At 34.4% G+C, this 14,503-nt stretch overlaps 1 protein-coding gene across 2 annotated transcripts in view; it reads right to left on the bottom strand.

Moving 5' to 3' along the window:
- Window positions 1-3,259, bottom strand: part of LOC123564853 (uncharacterized) — a 127,989-nt gene extending 124,730 nt beyond the window's left edge. For both annotated transcript variants that reach the window (XM_053537480.1, XM_045358735.2), the window contains exon 1: window positions 2,930-3,259. The gene's annotated coding sequence lies outside the window, so the exon portion shown is untranslated. The remainder of the gene's footprint in view (window positions 1-2,929) is intronic.
- Between the last annotated feature and the right edge of the window lie 11,244 nt (window positions 3,260-14,503).

Genomic DNA, 14,503 nt, shown 5'->3' with positions numbered 1-14,503 from the left:
CTAAATCACACACAATTTACACTATAAAAATAAGGTAAATAAATTGCTTTGTTTTTTGTTCTTATCGATTACAATGTATAATAATTCTGCCTTGATAACGCGCAATACATGTACTTGTACTGTAAATGTACATGTATATGGTTTTATATTGTAATGAAATGAATAATTTCGTTTAAAGATTAAATGGATATTCTTGTCTGCAGAGATTTGAGGCGACACTAATATAATATTATTAGGTTATTTAACATTGTTCTGTACAATACGGAGATATATTTGGACGAGTACCCAGCTGAGAAAACCATATTGGACGAGCCGCTAGGCGAGTTCAATATGGTTTTCTCAGCTGGGTACGAGTCCAGATATATCTCGTATTGTACAGTACAATGTGAAATAACCTTTTTATTCTATATCTATTTTATCTTATCATAATAATAGTTTCAATTAAAAATGTTTCACTGAATATTGTATTCCTGCCTTTTCTAGTTTTTCCCAGCTTGGTATGAGTGCAAATATATATTACACAGAATAATGTTAGACCTTAAATAACCTTTTTATTCTATATTTATTTCATTTCATACGTAATATGCGTAATTCATTCAATTTGAATGGTTTTTTTTCTGCAAATCATCATTAAAAAAAGTATATGGTGCAACCTCCCTACAACAGCCATTTGGCGATTTGGGTGGTAATAATACTTGGCCGAGATATTATGCCCACAAACATTGTCAGCAAGTTTGGTGAAGATCGGATGAAAACTGTTCGACTTAAAAGAGCGGCCAAGGCTAAATTCCCCGTTGTTTTTTTTTTTTAGTAATTAAAGGACTATAATCAAAGAGTGCCTGGTACAATTTGGCTGGTTATCGGAATTGGCCGAGATGTAATGCCCACAAACATTGTCAGCAAGTTTGGTGAAGATCCGACGAAAAGTGAATTATAGAGCAGACATGTTTTGGATGCTGACCGCCCGTCCGCTGTCATTCATAATCTTCTCCATTTTGTTTCTTAACCGTTAAATGAAAACTGCTGAGGTAGCTATTCAGACAGTCAGGGCTGATACCAATTTCTAGGTTTCGTCCTGAACGGCTTCTTTTAGCGACTTTTCAAATATTCCAACATCTGATGATCCTTTTTATTGTATTTTTAAGTTTTTTATTATTAACGAACGTTTTAATATCTAAATCAGATAGCATTGTTATCCCTTGAATCGTTTTTGTGTGTTGTAAACAAACAAAAAAAACTCAAATTAAATCCAGATTTCAAGACGCATACTTCATCCGATTTACATTCGGAACATTTTCACGCGTTTCGGGCTTTATCGTATGTTTAACATGGGACTGTTGAACCGTCCAAATACAGAAAATACAGGATTTTTTGTACGCGCGTGCGTCCAAATACAGAAAATACAGGATTTTTGTACGCACGTGCATCCAAATACCGTAATATATTGTACGGTCACGTGTTGCAAATGAACGTTCGCGATTGGATATATAAAATAGGTATAGAATAATTAGCAATAATGTCAATTGGTCAGTCCATTATTTTAGAAATCAATCAGTTAAATTCCTATGTAATTATTTATTGCATATGTTATGCATTTTGACAAATCATTCTAAATAAGCAGGCAATGGGACTAGACGAAAAGGGGGCGCGTCTCTGTAAAGTTGGCAGAATAGCAGAATAACTCCAACAGAATAGCAGAATAACTCCAACAGAATAACAGAATAACTCCAACAGAATAGCACCAGAATAGCAGAATAACTCAAGCAGAATAGCAGATCAGCAGAATAGCAGAATAACTTTTTTCATTTTATCTCGCATCTGTATGACAATTGAAGTTAGCCTAAGACTATTTTTGCGGTAAACATGTAACCATAATTTGTTAGATAACCATTTTTGTCAGTTAAAAGAACATCTTTAAGACCGACTTTGAACATTATACGTCTCGCATATTACCTCGCACAATTAACATTATCCTAAGTTAGAAGAGTAGCAGAATAACTCCAGCAGAATAGCAGAATAACTCCAGCAGAATAGCAGACAAGCAGAATAGCAGAACAGCAGACCAGCAAAATAGCAGAATAACTTGAGCAGAATAGCAGAATAATTTTTCATTTTATCTCGAATCTGTATGACAATTGAAATTAGCCTAAGACTATTTGCAGTAAACATGTAACTATAATTTGTTAGAAAACCATTTTTGTCAGTCAAAGAACAACTTTAAGACCGACTTTTTACATTTCACGTCTCGCATATTACCTCGCACAATCAACAATAGCCTAAAGCTAGAAAAATAGCAGAATAACTACAGCAGAATAGCAGAATAACATTTTTTTATTTAACCTCGCATCTATATGACAATTAAAATTAATGTTCTACTATTCTGCTTGAGTTATTCTGCTATTTTTGTAGCTTGTGCGAGGTAATATGCTAGACGTATAATCATAATGATTAACAGTGATTGATGTATAAAGTCGGTCTTAAAGTGTTTTTTTTTTAACTGACAAGAATGGTTTTCTAACAAGTTATGGTTACATGTTTACCGCAAAAATAGTCTTAGGCTAATCTTAATTGTCATACAGATGCGAGATAGTGCTTAGATCGAGAGACTGTTTCTCAATCCAGGGGAAGTCTCCGACCTGGTTATATAAGACAAAATGTGTTGTTCAATAGAAAATAACCTCTCTTGAAAGATTTTCCTACTTTAATACTATGAAGTGTATTCTTTATACTTATTATGGTGTATTCCTTATAATAAACCAAGGCCTACGTGGCGTAAAAAAATCGAAAACAAAAATTCACCCGAAATGAGGTTTCAAAAGTCTAATTAAAATATACACTCGCAATGAAACACTTTACACTTTCTGAATTGAATACTATCCAAAACAGATTTATTAGTCAATTGATATAATAGAAGTAAAACGAAAATTACCTTAACTATGTTTGTCTATTCCCGTTGTTTGAGACTCCAAAAATTCCAATCCATTGTCGAGTTTTTTTTTATAAATGTCTTCAGGTATTCACGTATTCACAACACGTAAAAACTTGCCTTATGTTAACGCAGTTTGTATGAAGACATTTAGTTTGAATACCATAGAAGGTTATGAGTACGAATTACTTATGTTTTTACAAAAAATATTCAAATATATATCATTATATGCATTTTTTACTTGTTTCAGTAAAATAATTATAGCAGTGGTAAAACATTTTTCAACTTCGTAAACACTCCCAAGTTTAAAATCAAACATAAAATGTTATTAGATTGTTACCGTATGTATACTCATTTAAACATCGGTTTTATGTAAAAAGCACAGGGGCTCGAGTAAAATGTCTTTCTCAGTTAAATACAGTATTACTTTGAAAAACATAGAAAATGACAGATGTACATTCAGTATGATTTACGCCCATACCAAATATTTCATAAACAAATATATGACTCCAATAGATAATACATACACGTGTCGAAATTGGGTTTTAGTTTCAATTGAAAGGAATGTTCTTTTTCAATTTTAGTGAATGTCTCTTTTGAATGCTTTCTGTCGAATGACGCCATTTGTTGTGAACAGCATCCTCTTACGTGTGGGACATCCTTCATTAATTACACAAATGTCCATGTATGCATAGTTCGATGCATAGTTCGACTATCATAGATCTATTTCAAACGAGAACATAAAAACCCCTACTTTTTAGAATGTATTTTTCATGATGTTTAAATAAAAATATATAATTTACATATGTTTCAAGGTATCGCAAGCCATGACAAAGTTACATGTACCCATAAAATAATTTCAAGTTTTGCAAACAGTACGTAAAAGTTGAACTGTCACTAGTACAAAATGCTTGAAAAGGCAACAGACTCCTGTGACATTGATTTTTTCAGGGTCCACGAAACACCCGTTTCGTTGAATAGTATGGTTGATTATGTATGTCATAAAATAAACCGTCTACCTTGAAAGATGATATTGATAACATTTGTAAATCACACCATGGATTTTACATACTAGTATAGGGTATAAATGTAATATAAGTAGAACGCATTTCACGGCCAAATCTTGATTTTTTTAAGGGGACGTATATTGCTACTTTCACACTTCATGTAGAAATGAGGAAGGGGTGGAGTTTTAATAAATTGATGGTGGGAAGATAAAAAACATATTTCTAAATTTATAATTATAATACTCATGGACACCTGTTATATTCCGTACTTTGGATTAGGATGTGGTACTATGAATGTAATAAGAAAACGGAGGTATTCGTGAAAGTATATCCAACACAAAATATTAAGCTTTTGTATAAGGAAAAACAGGTTTTATACAATAGCAATGTTACAAGTAATGTTGTACTTCTGAGATTTTCTTTCTAAGGTACCAGGTTTGCTTAAACAGGTACAAAATTTCACGCCCCGTCATCTCAACTCGGGATCGACGCTATCTTTCTCCTTGATAAAAATGTAAACAAAAAGAATCAGTGGGAATTGCATTGCAATGGCATAACATGACATTCTACAAAATGAAAACTTTAGTACAGGTATCTAAGATGCGGGTTAAATATATAACGTCGATCACTTGAAAGTGACTAATTTTAGTTTATTTACATGGTTTTTGTGGGCAGCGAAGCGTGCCTACAGATTTACCATACCACGTACTGGTTTAACTGCAAAAGTGTCGGTTAACAGGCGTTAAACGTTCAGTTTGGTTGACCTAAAAACAAATCGTTCCGAGGCGTAGCCGATCGTTTAATGACTGTTAACTGACACTTTTGTAGCTTAACGAGTACGTGCATCTTACTTGTACGTCGGCTATAAGGAATATATATATAAATAAAAAAAGAAAAACATTCAATGGGTTTCCTCTATCTGTATTTCTGTCTACCTACCGGTTTCATATCATAATCATCTGTCAGCCCTGGCCCCGTGTTCACAAAACATTTTCAGTCTCAGTTGAGTTTGATAATGAAACTTTATTTGTCATTTATATCTAAATAGCATGTTTAAAACAAAACTTTAAGTTAATAACTCTTTTCAAGTGGCTATTCAGTATTGATGGTCAGAAGCAGTTGGAATTTAACCCTAAAGTTTTAATAAAATTGATATTAAAATTTCCAACTCAAACTCAGCTGAGTCCGAAAAATGTTTCGTGCACCCGGGGCCAGATGATTATGATATGAAACCGGTAGGTAGACAGAAATACAGATAGAGGAAACCCATTGGATGTTTTTCTTTTTTATTTATTATATACTTGTCCAGGAGTAACTTTTAATATTTTCTATTATATATATATATATATATATATATATATATATATATATATATATATATATATATATATATGTTACCGGCATTTTCTAAATTTAGGCATTTTGTATAATGCCTGAAACTTTTAGGCATTTTGTAAAATGACTGCGAGTTTTAGTCATTTTACAAAATGACTGAATTTTCAAGGCATTTTGCAGAATGCCTGAAAATATTTGTAGGCATTTTGTAAATTACCTAATTGAGATAAAATAGAAATAACACAGTTTACACACATTTCTCGACCTTTGGATACTGCTTTTAAAGAGTCACTTATTTTTACATGACAAATTAGGATGACACCTGCTGTTACAAAGCTGTCCTGACTTCCGACATAAACACCGTTTAGTGTTACACCGAGACTTTATATTTGTACTACATCCACATTTAGCAAAGCCTTGTCCATCGCATAATGAACCGGACTTAACAGCCTGTCTCAGAAAAATTTCATTGTGCATATTCACAGATGTAGGCGTCAAAAACATACTATCAGCGACATCAAATTGATTCCTAGTATATTTTCCAATCAATTGACCTTCTTTCGTACCAAGTTTATAACCTGTTTCAGATTTTGACAGAATTATAGCCATCACATTCTTTGCATCACCCTTACCGCGATCGACTGAAGGTATTGGAATTAGAACATTTACTCTTATACTTTTTAGGCAAATACAAAATAGAAGCATACTTACTTTTGACTGTGATAATAATCCGATGCACAAGTTTTCTTTCCGGTGAGAAGTTTTGCTACAACTTCATCGTATTTCGGCCTAGGCCATACAACACTCTTGTTATTTTTCTCTATGTTTTTAAATAAATTAATTGTAAACTTTTGTTCATTAGACATACCAATCTGTGCCTGTGCCATTTTGTTTAGCACTGAACATGTCAGAATGAGAAACTACAGTATAATTAAATATTTAACAGTAAATGTGATTTTACATTATGCACATGTAAGGGGAAATCTGCCATGAAAACATCTCACTCAATGACCAGCAGGTATACAAAGGTCATTAACGAGGATTAAAATCTTATAATCGATATAAAAAGGGTCATACATACTATCGATACCAATTAAGGTAGTTCTGCACGTTTGGATCGAAATTTTTTCTACAATGTAGAATTTGATCAATCTCCGATTTTTCAAAACTTCATAATATACCTAGAAAATTCAGCAACTAAAAAGGATATGGTCGTGTGCTTGATTTTTTGCTAGACTGATTTGAAAAATATGGACCTCGCGCAATTTTTCATAATGGTAGTCTATGGGAAAATCATAATTTCATAACATTTTCGCGAATAGTAATTTTTCTACAATGTAGATTTTGATGAAACTTCTCACAGTTGTAAATAAACATATGACCTATAATGTGGTGAAATAAAATGTATAGGTCCGTGGGCTTATTTTTAAGATATTTGACCTTGATTAAAGTGAACCGAATATTTCAGGCTAATTTTGAGACATTATTATGAATTGTTTAACTTGTCATATGTTTTAATGTCCTATGTTGACTATAGAAATATAGTAACAGTGTCATTTTAATAAATGTACTCACGATGGTCATTAATTCATAAAATGGTTTTTCATTTCCGTACGCCGAATCCAGGCTTTATTCTACATTTTCCGGATAAATGACGTTACGGCATCTCTTCCGGTTTATCAAACATGCAGAACTACCTTAATAAGCCTTACTATAATGACAGTCAATCTAACAAAATTTAACAAATTGCCGGAGTATTATCAGGCAATATCTTAAATTGGCCATTGATTTTCTAGGCATTATACAAAATACCTTAATATTTTAAGGCAATTTACATAATGACCAACAACTTTAGTCATTTTGTAAAATGCCTTAAATTTTAGACATTATACAAAATACCTAAATTTAGAAAATGCCTGTAACATATATATATGGCTGGACACTTGTACATGTATGCATGGCAAATAATATATTTGACGAACAGGGAGACTTAATTTATTTTAGTCAAATCGATCTTGGCGGTTGGACAAACGAGAATGCATTCGCTATTGTAACCGACCCGATATTTAGTCAATTTGACATGGAAGCTGTCACTGAAAAAGACTACCTACAAGAATATAAATTTTCCCAGAGCGACATACTAGTAACTGATAAGTCGGCGAGCAAAATTTGATTAATTATCAAGCGGGACAGAGACTAACATTTTACGGAAGTCAAGTGTTCCGCAGAACACTGAAAAAAAAACACTGTTTGGGGAATTAAAGCCTGGGATTATTGGGATGACCAAGTACTAAAGAATACGTTAGTTCCGCCATTATCAAACAAATTGACAGCTCACAAGTTGAACTATTGGATGTGCCGATATATTGTAGAGGTATGGACTTTTCATATTTAAATTATAGTTTAAACAAGTACATTTCCTTACACAGGCAAGTCAGAATATTTTTTCCTCCGCTATCGAAGATCGGGGAGGCATATGATGTTTAACAGTTTCAAATGTTCTATTGTCCGTCCTTCTGTCCGTCCGCCGTTGTGGTCAGAACTCCTTAAGTTTACATCTGGTTGAAACGAAACTCGGTATTACATAATAAACATGAGCAATAAGGGAATTTCCAACATAAACGACTATTTCCAGACCAGTAGAATTTTTTGCTCGACTGTACGAAGTATAGAGAGCTATCCTACTCGACCTGGCGTCGGCGTCGGCGTCCTTCCGCGTCCGCACTTTGGTTAAAGTTTTGATGAACTTTCTCTTTATCTTTGTTATAACATGATGGAATTATTTCATTATTATTTCCTGTTAAAGGAAGAGAGAAGAGTTTGTTTTCCTTCCAAAAGAGACTTCATGAGAGACTTGTTATTTTCGCCGAGTATAACGTGGCGGAATATTGACTGAAGTGTTTACAGAGCGTTTGAACTTTTGCCGCTTGGAGGCGGATGATCTTGCGGGGTGTTTATGTACTTGATCACCGTTTATAATCTTTTGTAATCAGTCGCAGTGTTTGATTTTGGACTCTTAGGATGTCTGAGTCGGCAGATACAGCCCAGAGGGTGGCGGCTGATGTTCAAGGTGGAACAAATGATGTTTTATTGCGTTGTCAACTTACTGACAGTGACACATATGTGAATGAAGTTATGTCTGTGCAGGTAAATAAGGTGTCAACACCAAATAAAAGGAAAAGAAACAGTTCCTTGCCAGATGATATTATTATGAACATTGAACACTCGCTTCAAGTGAAAAAGAAGAAGGTGAGTCCAAATGTTGCTAAAAATGATGTAGTGGTGGTTGCTGAAATAAATGGAATGAAGTCGGATAAACCAGACTTTCAAAATCTACAACTACCCGATCTTGCACAAATGATATATAGCATGACATGTGATATGAAATTAATGTCCCTGAACATGCACCGCATTAACACTGATATAAAAGTATGATAGACAATGTGCATAAGCGAATAGATTCAGGTGAAAAGGATGCAAGTCAGAAAATTAAAGGTGCTGGGCAAAAGATCACAAATAGTATTGATAAACGTTTCAACAAAGAGATAACAAAATTAAGATAATATGTTGAAGACAATGGTAAAGACATTCAAGCAGAAGTCAATGGCTCCATTGAAGAAAAAAAAACAATCCATTGAGGATATCCAAACTACCCTTGCAAGGACCTAATAGCATGGAAAGTGGCAAATCGTTAGTGCTAAGAAACGTACATGAATCATCGACTGAGAGCACGGTTCAAAAAGTAATTGATATATTAAACAAGAGCTGTCGGACGACAGCAACGCTCGACTATTCAACAGCCTTGTCGATTGAATGAATACGAAAGTCGAAAAAGGGGCATACTTTAGTAACAAAGCAAAATAGGGTTATGGAACCTGCATAGTGCTTGAAGTGTGTGAAGTTTCAATCCATTCCCATTAGTGGGTACTGAGATACCAGCTTACTGCATATAAGAATTTAACCCAAAACTCCTAAGTTGAAAAAGGGGCATAATTTTGTAAAATGCGAAGTTGAGTTATTGACCCTTTGCACTGCATGTCATATCATGACAGTGAACAAGTGTGTGAAGTTTCAATCCTTTCCCATTAGTGGATACTGAGACACCAGCTTACATACAAAAACTTAACCAAAAATTTCTATGTTGAAAAAGGGGCATAATTTTGTAAAAAGCAAAATAAAGTTATGGGACCTGCTTTGTGCATGTCAGATCACGACAGTGAACAAGTGTGTGAAGTTTCAGTCCATTCCAATTAGTGAGTACTGAGATACCAGCTTACATACAAAATCTTAACCAAAAAATTCTAAGTCAAAAAAGGGGCATAATTTTGTAAAAAAGCAAAATAGAGTTATGGAACCTGTGCAGTGTAAGTCAGTTTATCACAGTAAATAAGTGTGTGAAGTTTAAATCCATTCCCACAAGTGGTTACTGAGATACCAGCTTACATACAAAACCTTAACCAAAAATGTCTAAGTCAAAAAAGGGGGCATAATTTTGTAAAAAAGCAAAATAGAATTATGGAACCTGTGCAATGTAAGTCAATTTATCACAGTGAATAAGTGTGTGAAGTTTCAATCCATTCCAATTAGTGAGTACTGAGATACCAGCTTACATACAAAACATTCTAAGTCTAAAAAGGGGCATAATTTTGTAAAAAAGCAAAATAGAGTTATGGAACCTGTGCAATGTAAGTCAGTTTATCACAGTAAATAAGTGTGTGAAGTTTAAATCCATTCCCACAAGTGGTTACTGAGATACCAGCTTACATACAAAACCTTAACCAAAAATGTCTAAGTCAAAAAAGGGGGCATAATTTTGTAAAAAAGCAAAATAGAGTTATGGAACCTGTGCAATGTAAGTCAATTTATCCCAGTGAATAAGTGTGTGAAGTTTCAATCCATCCCCACAAGTGGTTGCTGAGATACCAGCTTACATACAAAAACTTAACCCAATCGGAACGCGGACGCGGACGCCGATGCGGACGCCGACGCATGGGCGAGTCCAATAGCTCTACTATTCTATGAATAGTCGAGCTAAAATGGTTTGGAGTGAAGGCCATTGCAGCAGAAAGGAAGGGTGTATTGGATGCCGATAGAAACACCGGGTCACGTGTTATTGTGGCACGCCTTGCGTGCAATAAAGATAATTCATCTGTTATGAAGAAAAAACATGTTTTAAAAGGTCATAGTCAATTTGCAAAAGTGTTTATCCACGCGGATCAAAGTAAAGAGGAGAGAATTCAATCAAGTAATTTCAAAAGAATTATTGAAAGTGTGAAAAATGGTAATGTTAGTGACCTGGAAATGCGCGGTTCAAGAGTAGTTTCAAATACAAGTGGGAATGAGAGTACCGGTAACAGTTCTAGTCGCACCAGTAATTATAATCAAAGGAACAGTAATAATTATTCAAATGAAAGAACCAATAATAGGTTTTCCGGTGAAAAGAACAATAATCAATTCTCAAATGGGAGAAAACCAAACTCGAACAGACAGCAAAATGACAATGGATGGAGATCGTCCACAAGGGCTAGTAGACATTAGGAGTTATTATGCGGCTTTTGGAACGTTAAGGGTTGGAACATCAGTGAATCATCAGGTAACTATAAATTAAGAGAAACATGATTAAATTTTTGTAAATGTAACTCACCTTAAAAATGATGAATGTTTATATGTAGATATTTATATATGCATTGGTCAAAATAGAGATAACCTCCACAAAAAGTCCAAAACATTTTCTGGTGGTGTGGGATTTTTAATACGAAATGCTGTTTTTAAAGATTTTAACTACGAGATTTTAGATAATAATTTTGAAGGAATTTTATGGTTAAAACTTGTATGTAAACATGACAGTATGTTATATATGCATATATGTGTTTGTTATCTTCATCCCCAATATTATTCAAGGCAGATTGATGTACATGATTTTTATGAAAATTTGTTATGACAAGTTCATGCTTACCAGTCTGATTCTTCATTTATGTACATATGTGGCGATTTCAACAGTCGCTGTTCAGATAAGCTTGATTATATACCTGGGGTAGATAACATCCAAGAAAGAAATGTCGTAGATTTTACTCTTAACAGTTATGGTAACCTTTTAACTGAATTTTTTTAGTTGATACAAATTTTTGAATTTTAAATGGTAGAAATTTCATCAAGAATGACTTCACCTTCATTGGTCCACAAGGAGCATCGTGTGTAGATTTTTGTCTTGTTCCCTATGAAAAACTCAATAAGTTAAACATTTTTGAAGTTATTAAAACACTTGATTTAATGTCCGACTCGAAAACTTTCTCTAAAGTTAACTTAAATACTATAAAACCTGACCATTCATTTTTACGATGGAAATTGTCTTTTGACATTTTTGCAGAAATTTGTGATAATGGTTTTACAGAAAGAAATATTACTATAGCCAAAACTGTTTATGATACCAAGAATTGTCCTGAGGATTTTTTTATTAGGAAGTGAAGTTATTCAAAAGTTAAAAGAAGTCATTATTTCTCTAGACAGTATGAGTAATACACAAAAGGGGCTGGATACAAATTATGAAAACCTTGTTGAAATCTTTCACTGTGTAATGTCAGATAAACTAGATCAGATCATAAACCGGTTTAAAAGCTTACCACTTCTAGGCGTACCAATAAGAAATTACGTATGACTAAACCATGGTGGACAAGTGAATTGTCGGGTATGTGGAATGACATGAGTAAGGCTGAAAAAATCTTGGTTAAAATGTGCCTCTCATGAAAAAAGAAGCTTAAACAGGTATATGTAGAAAAGAGGAGGCATTTTGATCGATGTGTTCAAAGGGCTAAGAGAAAATATGTTACTCGGGCACAAAATGATATAGATCTTGTAAGTACAAAACCAAATGAATTTTGGAAGGAGATGGGTAAGATAGGAATCAGAAATGAAAGAATTAAGAAGATATACCTTTCGAAATTATAATGTCAGATGGTTCTATAAATAGAAATGCTGACCAAGTCCTAGACAAATGGGCGCACGATTTCTCCTGCCTTTTGAACACAAACGATGGGAGTGAACTTTCTGTTTCGGATTTTTTAGTATCTGATTTTGATATCAATGGGAAAGATGATGATTGTTTACATTTTAACTCTGTTATATCAGTTGAAGAAACACTCCATGCTATTGTACGAGCTAAATCTGGTAAATCTCCTGGTTTTGACAATATACCCGCAGATCTTCTTAAAAATGACTCTGCCATGCACACACCGGTAAATCTTTTTAATCAGTGTTATGATAGGAGTATGGTGCCATCTGCATGGTCTAAAGGAATTATTACACCAGTCCCTAAATCGTCAACATCCGACCCTAGAGACCCATGTCCTATAGGGGTATTACACTAGCCTCGTCCATGTATAAAGTGTACTGTAGTATTTTGAATGAACGTATTAGTAAGTGGTGTATGTCTAATGAAATAATTCATGATGAACAAAATGGTTTTATTAAAGGTAAAAGTACAGTTGATCATGTACATACTTTAACCAGCATAATAGAAACAAGGAAACTTAAGAAAAAGAGCACGTTCGTTGCTTTCATTGATTTCAGAAAAGCATACGATTTCATCGCGAGGTCTATGTTGTGGTCAAAAATTAATAAGTGTGGTCTACAAGGCAAACTTTTCGGTGCTGTTGTGTTACTTTATAAGATATACAGTGTTGTATCAGACTAAATGGTTTTGGGTCTTCGTGGTTTGAAGTGAATTGCGGTCTTAAGCAAGGCTGCTCATTGTCGCCTGTCCTATTTAATTTATATATCAATGATTTAGTTACTGCTATTCAGGAATCAGGTATTAGGTATTAGGATTAAAATCAGTGACGATATTATTGGTATTCTACTATATGCAGATGATATTGTTCTTGTTGCAGAATCTGCTAGGGAGTTACAAAAGCTACATGATATTCTTAACACTTTGTGTATTAAAAATAAAATGACTAATAATGGTGATAAGTCAAATGTAGTTCATTTTAGAACAAATAGCTGTATTGTAACAGACCATGAATTTAGTATAGGTTTAATCCCCATATCAGTGGTACACAGTTATAAATACCTTGGTGTCATGTTAAATGAATTTTTAGATTTTGCTGAAATGGCTAAGACTGTAGCATTGTCCGCAGGAAGAGCGCTGGGCCTAGTTATTTCTAAATGTAAAACCTTTAGTGGCTTCAAGTACTCGACCTTTACAAAACTATATGATTCTAATGTCTGGCCAGTTATAAGCTATGCAGCATCTATATGGGGTGTGCGGGGGGGGGGGGGGGGGGGGGGGGAGGGAAGTCATATTCTTGTATTAATGCAGTTCAAAATAGGGCAATGCGATATTTTTTAGGGGTTGGGAAATATACGCCGAATTCCGCCGTTTCTGGGGAGATGGGCTTGAAGCCACTAATTGTTAGACAATATTGTAGATTTCTGAATATGCCTGAAACAAGATTGAATAAAAAAGTGTTTAATTCGTCTAAATCAGCATCAGGCACCAAATGTAAGAATAGTTTTTTTTACGAATTAGGGAAATGCTTAATAGTATTAACCTCGGATATCACAATTACTTTCATGGAATACGGGTGAATACAAAAGTAGTGATAGAAAATGTTGAAAAGAAATTGTTTGAGATAGAAATTGTTAAAGGGAAACCTTTTTTAGACAGAGTATCTTCAGTTACAGGAAAGGGTAGAAATAAGCTAAGAACTTATAGAAACTTTAAGTCCGTCTTTGAGACTGAAACTTATGTAAAATAGCGTTTACCATTCCATTATTGTACAGCAATGGCTTTATTTAGGTGCGGTGTAGCACCAGTTCGACTAGAGACTGGGAGGTATGAAAACATACCTATACAAACAAGGAGCTGCGTTCAATAAACGTTTGATGCCCCCCCCCCCCCCCCCCCCCGCCCCGATGGCATCCTTGTCGGTACAAAGCAACCTAAGTCCAAAACGAGTTCAAGGTCAAACTGAGATCAGTTGATGTTTGAAGTTGAGGAATGGTCACAGGTTACATCTGTATGAGTATCAATTCATTCTAGCAAACGGAATTGATGCTAGACGAAACGGTCCCATTTGGTTCACCAAGAGATGGCCCATATAAAGCAACCTAAGTCCAAAATGAGGTCAAGGTCAAGGTCAAACTGAGGTCAGGTGATGTTTGAAGATGAGGAATGGTCACAGGTTACATCTGTATTAGTAACAATTCATTCTTGTAAGCGGTATTGATGCTAGAC

The sequence above is a fragment of the Mercenaria mercenaria genome, chromosome 2, assembly GCF_021730395.1.
Source record: "Mercenaria mercenaria strain notata chromosome 2, MADL_Memer_1, whole genome shotgun sequence".
NCBI lineage: Eukaryota > Metazoa > Mollusca > Bivalvia > Venerida > Veneridae > Mercenaria > Mercenaria mercenaria.
This window is presented reverse-complemented; position numbering and strand designations above follow the sequence as displayed.